This window comes from Phyllobates terribilis, unplaced genomic scaffold (assembly GCF_046119375.1).
Source record: "Phyllobates terribilis strain yellow unplaced genomic scaffold, ASM4611937v1 Scaffold_5__5_contigs__length_657084704, whole genome shotgun sequence".
NCBI classification, from domain to species: domain Eukaryota; kingdom Metazoa; phylum Chordata; class Amphibia; order Anura; family Dendrobatidae; genus Phyllobates; species Phyllobates terribilis.
In genome coordinates, this window is record NW_027362765.1 from 220,110,064 (window position 1) to 220,122,112 (window position 12,049).

General features: G+C 48.4%; 1 long non-coding RNA gene across 1 annotated transcript in view; it reads right to left on the bottom strand.

Moving 5' to 3' along the window:
- Positions 1-604: 604 nt before the first annotated feature.
- LOC141271061 (uncharacterized) overlaps positions 605-12,049 on the bottom strand; it is a 38,092-nt gene continuing 26,647 nt past the window's right edge. The window contains exons 3-5 of the long non-coding RNA XR_012321816.1: positions 1,473-1,573; positions 1,263-1,409; positions 605-641 (exon numbers count right to left, since the gene is read on the bottom strand). This is a non-coding gene — a long non-coding RNA (uncharacterized lncRNA). The remainder of the gene's footprint in view (positions 642-1,262; positions 1,410-1,472; positions 1,574-12,049) is intronic.

The window sequence follows — 12,049 nt, forward strand, 5'->3', positions numbered from 1 at the left end:
CAAGCAACTGACAGAATTTATGGATGGAAGGCTGTTGAGTGTCATCAAGAAAGGTAGCTATATTGATCACTAATTTTTTGGGTTTTGTTTTTGAATGTCAGAAATGTTTATTTCTAAATTTTGTGCACTGATATTGGTTTACCTGGTGAAAATAAACAAGTGAGATGGGATTATATTTGGTTTTTATTAAGTTGCCTAATAATTCCGCACAGTAATAGTTACCTGCACAAACAGATATCCTCCTAAGATAGCCAAATCTAAAAAAAAAACACTCCAACTTCCAAAAATATTAAGCTTGGATATTTTTGAGTCTTTTGGGTTGATTGAGAACATAGTTGTTGATCAATAATAAAAATAATCCTCTAAAATACAACTTGCCTAATAATTCTGCACACAGTGTAAGTGTATGATAGCCACGTTCTAGCCTTGTTGTGGCTGTCGTAGACTTACATACAGTTGTGAGTTGTCGATTGACCAGAACACCATGTAGAAGGCGATAATTCAATAACTGATGGAGACTGTATTGAAAATCAAACAAATTTAGGTTTATTATGGAAAAAGAACAATTTTTTTTAAAAAAATTATTAGAAATAATATACACTTTTCTTGATTATCTTGTTTTTTCATTGGGGATCAGAAAGCTGCAAAATAAAAAATAAGATGATTAGAAAAACCAATAAAAAGGAATACAAGACAACATTATTACATTAATGCCACGGCCCCACTATCAGTATTTGGTCAGTATTTTTTCTCAGGAGTGGGAGACAACAGGAGTGGGTGATAAATGCAGAATTGGTGACTTGTTTCTATTATATCTTTTCTCTGATTGCTCCTCACCTGGTTTTGGCTCCCACTGCTGATAAAAAATACTGACCAAATATTCAGAAATAATACTGACCAAATACTGATAGTGTAGCCATGGCCTAAAATCATATGTAGATTACCTAATTTTTTTTATTAGAAATCACAAAAAAGAAATTAACACATGAAATGACCGATGAAGTTATCAGATGCAGGTAATGGCTGCAGTTAAATGCCGCTGACAAACCGTGACAGCGGGATTTAACATGTGGCGGCTGGAAGCGCATTCTTGTAGACAAGCATTGGTGCACCCATGATGTGATGAAGTGGCACTAATGCATTGCCATAACATTATTGGCGTCACATGATGACCTCTGTTGCTGTCATGAACACCATCCTGTGAACAGCGGCCCGTGGACGCTATTCAAAGGAGATGTTCGTTTCTATTTTTTTTTACTTACCGCAAGGTGATGAGCAGCCTTTCCTCAGCAGAGATGGCCTTTCTCATTACAGTGTCGCAGTAGTCCAACTGGGGTGATAGAATATGCAGCAGGCGGTCAAATGCATGGATAAGAATGCAACAAAATGCCAGAAAGTTTTCCGGATATCTGGAAAAAAAAAACATTAGGTACACACAGATGACAATATACTTTTTTCCAATAATAACTTACCTCCTTAGATCTTGATTTAGCACATAGAAGTGCCCCTTGTCACATCTCTCCTGCACTATAGGGTGTACCCAGAGTTTTTTCGGTCTTCTTCTAGACTCCTCCTATGGAACAATAAAAAAAATAAAATGAAATGTACATTCTAGCTACATTTATCTTACCTGCTCGCTGTGCAGACGTAGGATATTTAGCACACTAATTAAGAGCAGGTTCATATACGGGCTAATGTAACACAGGTACTTTAGATGCAGTGACACAGAAGCACAGAGCAGCCAATACAGGGTTAATAAACAGGGAAAATTTATAATAACAAGATGAATCTCCACGCAGGGAGTAACAGGGGAAAATATGGGGAAATAGCAGATATTAGTCTGTAACTGGCAGTTTACAGTTTAACTAGATGTAGCAGAGTCAAACCGGTAACAAATGACAGTTTTTTCACTTAGCTGACTTGTATCCTCTACAAGGCAGTTGCCAGCTGGTGTTGGTGACGCTGTCTTCAGGCTTCCCCGCCCAAACAATGCTCCGTCTTCTGGCGGCAGCGGGCGGTCTCCGGTTTTACACGCTGAGCCCCTAGTCCATAACACGGCACCTCACTTGCTCAGCTCCACGGACCCTGCGTCTCTTCTCCCTACAGTCAGCTTGACTCCTCCGGTCCACTGCACTCGGATCCCTGGCTCCAATTCCTGTAGCCAGGAGCCTGGACCCTTTCACACTGCTCTGCTCCGCAGGACTCAGCTCCGCTTTCCCGCGCAAACGTCCTCGTCTCTCCCTCTCTCTCGTCACACCAGGAGTCCTTCTGTCACCTGACCTCCCAGCTCTCTCTCTCAACACACCCCCTGCTTCCCTGTCACATGACTCCTCTGCTTGCAGTCTGTCTTCCCCCTGCAACAAGAGGTACGGCCCCGGTAGTTCCGGATCCCTTGCTCTGAAAGCACTTACACCCCGGTCTTCCCCCTTACACTCCCGCTCTCCTTTAACTCGCCCTTCCACGGGCGAGAGTTCCTTCATCAAACGTTCACATTCTTGGACTTCCTGGATGATACGGTACCATATGAATTGATCTTGTTCGTAATGATGAGGAGGCACTCCTGCTGTTGTCCGTTCTGACCGGCGTAACTCAGTTTGACCGATGGGGGGTGCAGGGTCACTCGGATTACCAATCTCCGCCTGCCCGGTGGCTTCAACCGATGTTGTTCCCTCGCCGCCTGCACTGGGGACTGCAGGTAATCGAGTGCTGGGGCTCGGAGGTAGAATCAACAACTCTTCTTCGTCCACGTTGTGGCTTGGGGCAACTGTGACAGGTCCCTCTCTAGAAGCAGGTGATTCTTCTCCATGCTCGTCATCTTTAGACAGACAGGGTAGCAGCATACTACGATGAACCACTCTGGTAGGGGCTCCTTCAGCCCCCTCGGGTTGAACTTCATACACAGGTCCTTCACCGCCAATCCTGCGCTTCACTCGGTGTGGGGTCCGTTCCCACCGCCTACTCAATTTGACCCGGGGCCGCCTGTCCCGAACCAACACCCGCTCCCCGGGCCTCAGAGCTGTCCCTCGAAGAGGCAATATCTCATGATGTTTGAGCTCCTGAAACTTTTGTTGTACCAACCATTGGAGGGTCTGCAGTCGATGACGATGTTCTCGGACCCAGGACGACACCCCCGTCCGTGGGTAGTCCTCCTCGGGGTCCAGCTCTAACTCGGTGATCTCTTGCCCCTTTCGTCCGAACAGCAAGGTATAAGGGAGTGAACCCCGTTGTACTATTCACTCGGTTGTTGTAGACCCACACCAGCTCGGCCACAAACTCAGGCCATCGTACCTTCCGATCTTCCTCCAACGTGCGGAGCATTTGGATCAGTGTCCGATTAAAGCGTTCACAGGCCCCATTTCCTTGAGGGTGGTAAGGAGTAGTCCGTGACTTCTCAATCTTGTACAACCGGTGCAGCGCTTCCATCACCCGGCCTGGGAAGCAGGCGCCTTGATCGGAATGAATCCTCTTTGGGCAGCCGTACACCCGAATTAAGTCTCGGCAGATGGCCTGCGCAGCTGACTCGGCGGTCTGGTCTCTGGTCGGGGTCACTACCGCAAACTTGGTGAAGTGGTCTGTCATTACCAGGCAATGTTCATACCCGAGATGCGCCGGTCCAACAAATAGTTGATCATCAGCACCTCCAAGGGGGCAGAAGTCACAATAGTTTGTATGGGAACCCACTGCTCCAGGGGCTTTACAAGTTCACAGCTCCGACATCTTCGACAAGTGTCTTCTATTGTTGCTCGCAGTCGGGGATGATACACCAGCCTCTGCAACCACTGAAACGTCTTCTCTGGTCCGAAGTGAGCCCCTCGTTCATGAGCTTCCTTAGCCACTACTCCGACCAACTTCTCTGGGATCACCACTTGCCAGGTGGTCCCGAACTCTCACAGTAACTGCACCCATCGGTACAGCAGGCCGTCTCGCAAACACAGTCTCTCCCATTGTCCCAGCATTTTCAGTGCTCCCGAGGACAGGGTACTCCTCTCTTCTCGACTGGGGACTTGCCGCAAAGCCACCCATTGACGTAATTGAGCAACTTCTCTGTCAGTCTGTTGAAGTCAGATCCAGTCATCTCTTGGCTGTCCTAGCACTTGTTCTTCCGACGTCTCTCCGATCTGTCCTTGCGCCACAGCCAGCGGTCCGATGAAACTTCGGAAGCTAGGGGTCTCATCCGCCTCCAAATCTTCATCGCGGTCATGATCAGGCCGTTCATATGTCACTCTGGAGAGGGCGTCGGCATGAGTATTCTCTGCCTTAGACCGGTAGGCGATCTTATACCGGTACCTGGCCATGCGGGCCACCCACCGCTGCTCCAGGGCCCCAAATTTCGCATTCTCCAGGTGGGCCAGCGGGTTGTTATCAGTTCTCACCAGTACTTCGGACCCGGACAAATACTCCGCAAACTTCTCGGTCATTGCCCAAAGCAGAGCCAGCAACTCTAATTTGAAAGAGCTATAATTATCTGGGTTCCTCTCGGAGTCATGAAGGGAGCGGCTGGCGTACGCAATCACGTGTTCTTTCCCCTCCTGTACTTGAGATAACACGGCTCCCAGACCATGTAGGCTCCCATCAGTGTGGAGTATGAAGGGTTGGGAGAAATCCGCATAGGCAAGTATTGGGGCCTCGGTCAGGGCCATTTTTAGGGCATGGAAGGCCTCTTCCTGGCTACTTCCCCACTGAATCGTCTGATTCTTGGAGCCCGCCGGCACTCCCTTAAGTAGCTCCAGCAATGGGTTGGCTATGCGGGTGAAGTTCTTCATGAATCTTCAGTAGTACCCGGCAAGTCCCAGGAAGGCCCGAACGTTCTTCACTGTCTTCGGAGTAGGCCACTCCTGTACGGCGGCCACCTTTTCCTGGGTGGGCCTGACTCCTGCACCGGACACAGTATGACCGAGATATTCGATCTGTTTGCGGAATAGGTGGCACTTCTGGGGCTTCACCTTTAGGCCATGACTCTGTAGGCGACTCAGTACTTGCTCCAGTCGCTGGAGGTGCTCCTCGAAGGTGGCGGCATAGACAATTATGTCGTCAAGGTAAATCAGTGTCTCCTCGAAGTTCAAATCGCCCAGGCACCTCTCCATCAGACGCTGGAACATCCCGGGGGCGTTAGTCAGGCCGAAGGGCACCCGATTGAACTTGAACAGTCCCATAGGTAATATGAACGCCGTCTTCGCACGGTCATGTTCGGCCACGGGCACCTGCCAGTACCCACTGGCCAGATCCAAGGAGGAGAAGTATCTTGCCTTCCCTAAGGGCGAAAGGGACTCTTCGATTCGGGGTAGTGGGTAAGAGTCCCGTACTGTACAGGCATTCAGTCGTCTATAGTCCACACAGAACCGCAGGGTCCCATCTTTCTTCCGGACCAGGACAATCGGAGCTGCCCACGGACTCTGACTCTCTCGCATCACACCATTCTGTAACATATGGGCTAGCATCTCCTTAACCTCTTTATACATCTGGGGAGGTATCTGCCGATATCTCTCCCGCACTGGGGCAGCGCTCCCAGTAGGAATCTCGTGGGTAATGGCTTCGGTGCAACCAAAATCATCCTCATGGCGAGCAAAGACTTCCTGGTACCGCTCCAGCACATCCTCAACCTGCTGCACCTGTCGAGGTGTAAGTCCCGTCAATTCAGCTCGCATTCATTCTAGGATTCTTCGTCCCCTCTTTGCACTAGCCCGGTGGGGTTCCGGCGGCACGGTGACCGCCCGAGTCCAGGGGTCTCCTCGTACAGCGGAAAGCTGTACCAACTTCTCTGGCATTCCCAGAATCTGGGCTATTTCCGCCCTGGGAGGGAGTGTGAGATCATCTTCGCCCAGATTAACACACCGCACTATAACATTGCCACCCTTGGTGTCCGAGCCACCAAGAGTCCGGGGGGTACTTTGTCCATTGATGTTGGTTCTATGTGAACTTCAACCCCCTCAAGAGGTGTGCAGGCCTGTGAGGGTAATGTGAGTACAGTTTGTCCGGGCGGTAAGGTGAGCGCCGCAGCCGCTGGCACTATTATTTTCCCCAGGATCTTTCACTCGACATCTCCTGAAACTGGGCAGCTCGGATTAGCTGTTGAAAGACTCTCCTTTGAGGAGTTTGCGGGTCTCACTGGTCTAGAGGAATCTCCTTCGGCTCACTAAGCAGAATTTGCCCGATCACTTTCAGCACATTCATTACGAGGGTCACCGGGGGTCCACTTCCGGTTCCCCCTGCGACCAGGACGACTCCTTTTTTTCCCACATCTTTTCCACACACTCGTATCTTCATCCACACCACCCCTGCGACCGGGATGGGTAATTGATTAGATGCCGTGAGTCTAATTACTGGTCCCCATTCAGGCCGCGCTATCTCTGGAAATCGATGTTGAAAGTAGGCTTCTGTCATTGTAGTCACCTGGGATCCCGTGTCAACCAAGCAGTGAACAGCCCGACCGCTTATTTCGGACCAGACAGTCGGGCTGCTGGAAACTAGGTCCTTGGGACTTCCTTTTTTTCTTTCCCCTTCCTCAGGCTCCGTGCTGTGTCCCCCGAACACGGAGCCCGCTAGTTTAACGGCTGTCGCTACAGGGGCCGCCCTCGGCTAGCACAGCCCCTAGCGTAATGTCCTGCGCCTCCACACTTCCAGCAGGTCGTGTCTCTGTCTGTGTAGGGCTGCCTCCCTCCTCTATGGAACTCTCCTGCAGGAAGGGGCCTGAATTCAATTCTTTCCATAACTGGGGCAATCGATCTGGGTATCTCTGGTGTCGGGGCAGGGGTCTTCTTGAGACTGGACCATTCATCCCGCACCTCCTGTATCTCCTTCCGCATCTCTCAAGCCCCATCCGGTTCAGCTGCTGGCGGGGTGGGTACCTCATTACTCCGGACCATCCCTGCCAGGGCCGTCACCCCCATCTCCTGCTCTCTCACACGTGCCTTCGCCCCCACTTCTAGAAAAGTCATATGTGGGTTGGCACGCAGGCGCTCCCGCAAGGCCTGCTTCAGCTGCACATCCCTGAGGCCTGCCACAAACTGGTCCCTTAAGATCACGTCAGGGGGGCCCATTCCCAAATTCCCCATGTCGTCTCTTCTAGTGATATAGGCATGCACCCTCTGTAAGGCATTAACATTCTGCATCACAGTCTCCCCCTCCTGCTGCACTTGGTGAAACAGTCGTATCCTCAGCTCTCCTACATTGGTGGGATCCCCATGCATTTCCGCACCACTTTTTCTACAGTATCCCAGTCATGGGGAGGGCGGTACATCACGGACTGTCGGGCCTCGCCATCCAGGGTCAGTAAGGCTATTTCAGCTTGCATAGCTGGGGTCATCGGGTGCATACGTAACATACTCCTAACTCTCTCAATCCAGTCCCACAGCATCATATTGTCCCCCAGCAGCAAGCTAGATTTAGGGGCTCCCAGGATGGACTGCTCTACAGTGTCTGTGTCTAACGACTGCATCCTGCCGACTACGCCAAATGTAACACAGGTACTTTAGATGCAGTGACACAGAAGCACAGAGCAGCCAATACAGGGTTAATAAACAGGGAAAGTTTATGATAAGATGAATCTCCACGCAGGGAGTAACAGGGGAAAATATGGGGAAATAGCAGATATTAGTCTGTAACTGACAGTTTACAGTTTAACTAGATGTAGCAGAGTCAAACCGGTAACAAATGACAGTTTTTTCACTTGGCTGACTTGTATCCTCTACAAGGCAGTTGCCAGCTGGTGCTGGTGACGCTGTCTTCAGGCTTCCCTGCCCAAACAATGCTCCGTCTTCTGGCGGCAGCAGGTGGTCTCCAGTTTTACCCGCTGAGCCCCTAGTCCATAACACGGCACCTCACTTGCTCAGCTCCACAGACCCTGCGTCTCTTCTCCCTACAGTCAGCTTGACTCCTCCGGTCCACTGCACTCGGATCCCTTGCTCCAATTCCTGTAGCCAGGAGCCTGGACCCTCTCACACTGCTCTGCAGGACTCAGCTCCGCTTTCCCGCGCAAACGTCCTTGTCTCTCCCTCTCTCTCATCACACCAGGAGTCCTTCTGTCACCTGACCTCCCAGCTCTCTCTCTCGACACACCCCCTGCTTCCCTGTCACATGACTCCTCTGCTTGCAGTCTGTCTTCCCCCTGCAACAAGAGGTACGGCCCCAGCAGTTCCGGATCCCTTGCTCTGAAAGCACTTACACCCCGGTCTTCCCCCTTACACATATACGGGCTGCAGAGACGCAGGGGCTGCTCTTCATGTGGCATTGTCACTTGCAAAATGCAGAATGGAAAAGAGGGGTTGGGCAAGGAAATGACATCATAAAAAGTTTTTTTTCAACTCAGTTTATTAGTTCCCATCCACATACATTTCTGGACAAAAAAAACACTTCAAATCCCGCTTCAAAAACGCGCGTTTTTTCCACAGCGTTTTTCCTGCCAAAGAGATGCAGAAACGCTCAGGAAATTTCTGCTTCAAATCCTGAACGTGCGCACTTTATCAAAACTACAACATGTAGCCCTGTAAGTCACATATCACTGGAATCAGGATCTCTGCCACTACAGCATGCTGCTCTCAGATGGGGTATCAAAAGCCTGGTGACAGATTCCCTCTAAAGTCATCAGTCTTGGCGAAAAGCCAGTACTTGCAAAAATAATAATGTGAATGATAAGACAATGCTACATCATAGCCATCTGAATAAGGCCTTAGGAAGGAAAGTGAAGAGTCTTAGATGCCTATGCAACAAACCCTGCAGAAACAAGTCATGGCAGTCTGGGCCAGACAGAGAAGAATAGGAAACACCCTGACTCCAATCAGAAAATTTATGGCCAAAGTCATTGAATGTAATTGTGTATTCTGCCACTGACTTCTATCAGTACTGGATTGACCGTAAGATTTGCGGAGTAGGATGATGGCTGCTACCAGTCTTGTTTGTAAGATAACACCGAGCATGCCCTTGCAATTAATCTCTAGATTGAACTTGGTTCTTGTGTCGTATCTGCTTAATGAGCTTGGTTTTTATAGCATACATACATACTGAGGTTATTCCTGGTGCTTGTATTCATGTACTAAGCTTGGTTCTGGTACTTAGGATTACATTAATATATATTTATATATATTATTTATGATATTTTATATATTGTAGGAAAGCTGGGAAGCAAAGGGTTAATTCCCAGCACTGCTGGGTTTGATTAGAGGCACCAACCTAGTTTTTGTCTAGAACCAGGAAATGGGTTCACTTAGTGTTCAGTGTGCTGGCGGAACAAAGTGGTGTGTGGATTCTGCTGGGAGCTACAAAGAATCATTTATTGCTGACCAAACGGAGCCAGGGGGAGCGCCAGGATTGCCGCACTGGTGAGAGACCATGGTTTATGTGTGGGAAGAAGACAAGTCCTATAGTGTTGGCAGCCTCAGCCAGAAGCTGAAAGGGAAAGGACTGTGGTTTGAACGGATGAGCTTGCACTGGTTTTACTTGTCTGCTGGTACATAAACTGTTTTCCTGTCATACCTTTGTGCCCGGAAGAGGCTATTTTGTTTTTGTAACCACTGGAGTCTTGTGAAACTAATAAAACTTTAGATGTTTGTATCAGACTACATTGCCTGTCTGAATGCTACCGACTACAAGAGAGAGTGAAGCCACACAATTGGTGGATGAAATGCAGGTGTGAAGTCCCAGAAAGCACAGATGATTGCTGTGTAAAGATTGAATTCATGGGTAAAAGTAGCCACACCATTACAAACACAGGCTGAAAGCATAGAGACGCTTGTTAAGCAATTAGACAAGGTGCAGCAGCAGATACAGCAGCAGATACAGCAGCAGATACAGCAACATCAGCAGTAAATGGCTCTTGGCAGAAGCTGTCCAGGCCAGAGACAAGGTGCTTTCTTACATCCAATGGGACAGTATCCGTGTGAGGAGAACAGTAGGAGAGGCCTTGCAGAAAATGTCTGCAGGCTTTCCTGATTGTCTTTGAGAAAGTAGCAGACAGGGAGAAACTGCCCCCAGATCAATGGGCTATGGTTCTGGCTCCATACCTTACTGGGGAACAGCAGAAAGCATACTATGACTTCGCCCTGTAAGATGTCAAGGAGTACGGCAAGCTGAAGATGGAGATTCTAGCATATTTGGGAGTAACCCAGACCGTCAGGGTGAAACAGGTGCACCTCTGGAGCTACCAAAAGGACAAGCCTCCCTGGTCCCAGATGTTTGATCTCTTACACCTGGTCCAGAAATGGCTGTAGCCTAAGAGCTGCTCTCCGGCACAAATGGTGGAAAGAGTGTTAGTGGACAGATTTATACACTCACTACCTAAATCCGTATAAAACTGGGTTGCCCTGGGAAATCCACAGAATGCAGATGACCTAGTAAGCTTGGTGGAAAGATACTTGCCAGCAGAGAACTCCCTTAGCAGTGAAGGGAGCCTGAGTTCATCTTTCAGGGATATCCAAAAGAAGGGGCCCAAGATTACCCTCTCAGGAGCGCCTAAGGTACCAGGAGGGCTCAGAGCCAGGTTCAAGGGGTACAACTTATAACATTGTCTGTTGGAGGTGCCGTGCCGTGCCCTGGGTCATGCAGTTAGGTCCATATATATTTGGACAGAGACAACATTTTTCTAATTTTGGTTCTAGACATTACCACAATGAATTTTAAACAAAACAATTCAGATGCAGTTGAAGTTCTGACTTTCAGCTTTCATTTGAGGGTATCCACAGTAAAATTGGATGAAGGGTTTAGGAGTTTCAGCTCCTTAACATGTGCCACCCTGTTTTTAAAGAGACCAAAAGTAATTGGACAATTGACTCCAAGGCTATTTCATGGACAGGTGTGGGTAATCCCTTTGTTATGTCATTCTCAATTAAGCAGATAAAAGGCCTGGAGTTGATTTGAGGTGTGGTGCTTGCATTTGGAAGGTTTTTGCTGTGAAGTAAACATGCGGTCAAAGGAGCTCTTCATGCAGGTGAAACAAGCCATCCTTAAGCTGCAAAAACAGAAAAAACCCATCCGAGAAATTGCTACAATATTAGGAGTGGCAAAATCTACAGTTTGGTACATCCTGAGAAAGAAAGAAAGCACTGGTGAACTCATCAATGCAAAAAGACCTGGGCGCCCACGGAAGACAACAGTGGTGGATGATCGCAGAATAATCTCCATGGTGAAGAGAAACCCCTTCACAACAACCAACCAAGTGAACAACACTCTCCAGGAGGTAGGCGTATCAATATCCAAATCTACCATAAAGAGAAGACTGCATGAAAGTAAATACAGAGGGTTCACTTCACGGTGCAAGCCACTCATAAGCATCAAGAATAAAAAGGCTAGACTGGACTTTGCTAAAAAACATCTAAAAAAGCCAGCACAGTTCTGGAAGAACATTCTTTGGACAGATGAAACCAAGATCAACCTCTAGCAGAATGATGGAAAGAGAAAAGTATGGCGAAGGCGTGCTACAGCTCATGATCCAAAGCATACCACATCATCTGTAAAACACGGCGGAGGCAGTGTGATGGCTTGGGCATGCATGGCTGCCAGTGGTACTGGGTCACTAATGTTTATTGATGATGTGACACAGGACAGAAGCAGCCGAATGAATTCTGATGTATTCAGAGCAATACTGTGTGCTCAGATCCTGCCAAATGCAGCCAAACTGATTGGTCGTCGTTTCATACTACAGATGGACAATGACCCAAAACATAAAGCCAAAGCAACCCAGGAGTTTATTAAAGCAGAAGAAGTGGAATATTCTTGAATGGGCAAGTCAGTCACCTGATCTCAACCCAATTGAGCATGCATTTCACTTGTTAAAGACTAAACTTCAGACAGAAAGGCCCACAAACAAACAGCAACTGAAAACCACCGCAGTGAAGGCCTGGCAGAGCATCAAAAAGGAGGAAACACAGCGACTGGTGATGTCCATGAGTTCAAGACTTCAGGCAGTCATTGCCAACAAAGGGTTTTCAACCAAGTACTAGAAATGAACATTTTATTTACAATTATTTAATCTGTCCAATTACTTTTGGTCCCTTTAAAAACAGGGTGGCACATGTTAAGGAGCTGAAACTCCTAAACCCTTCATCCAATTTTAATGTGG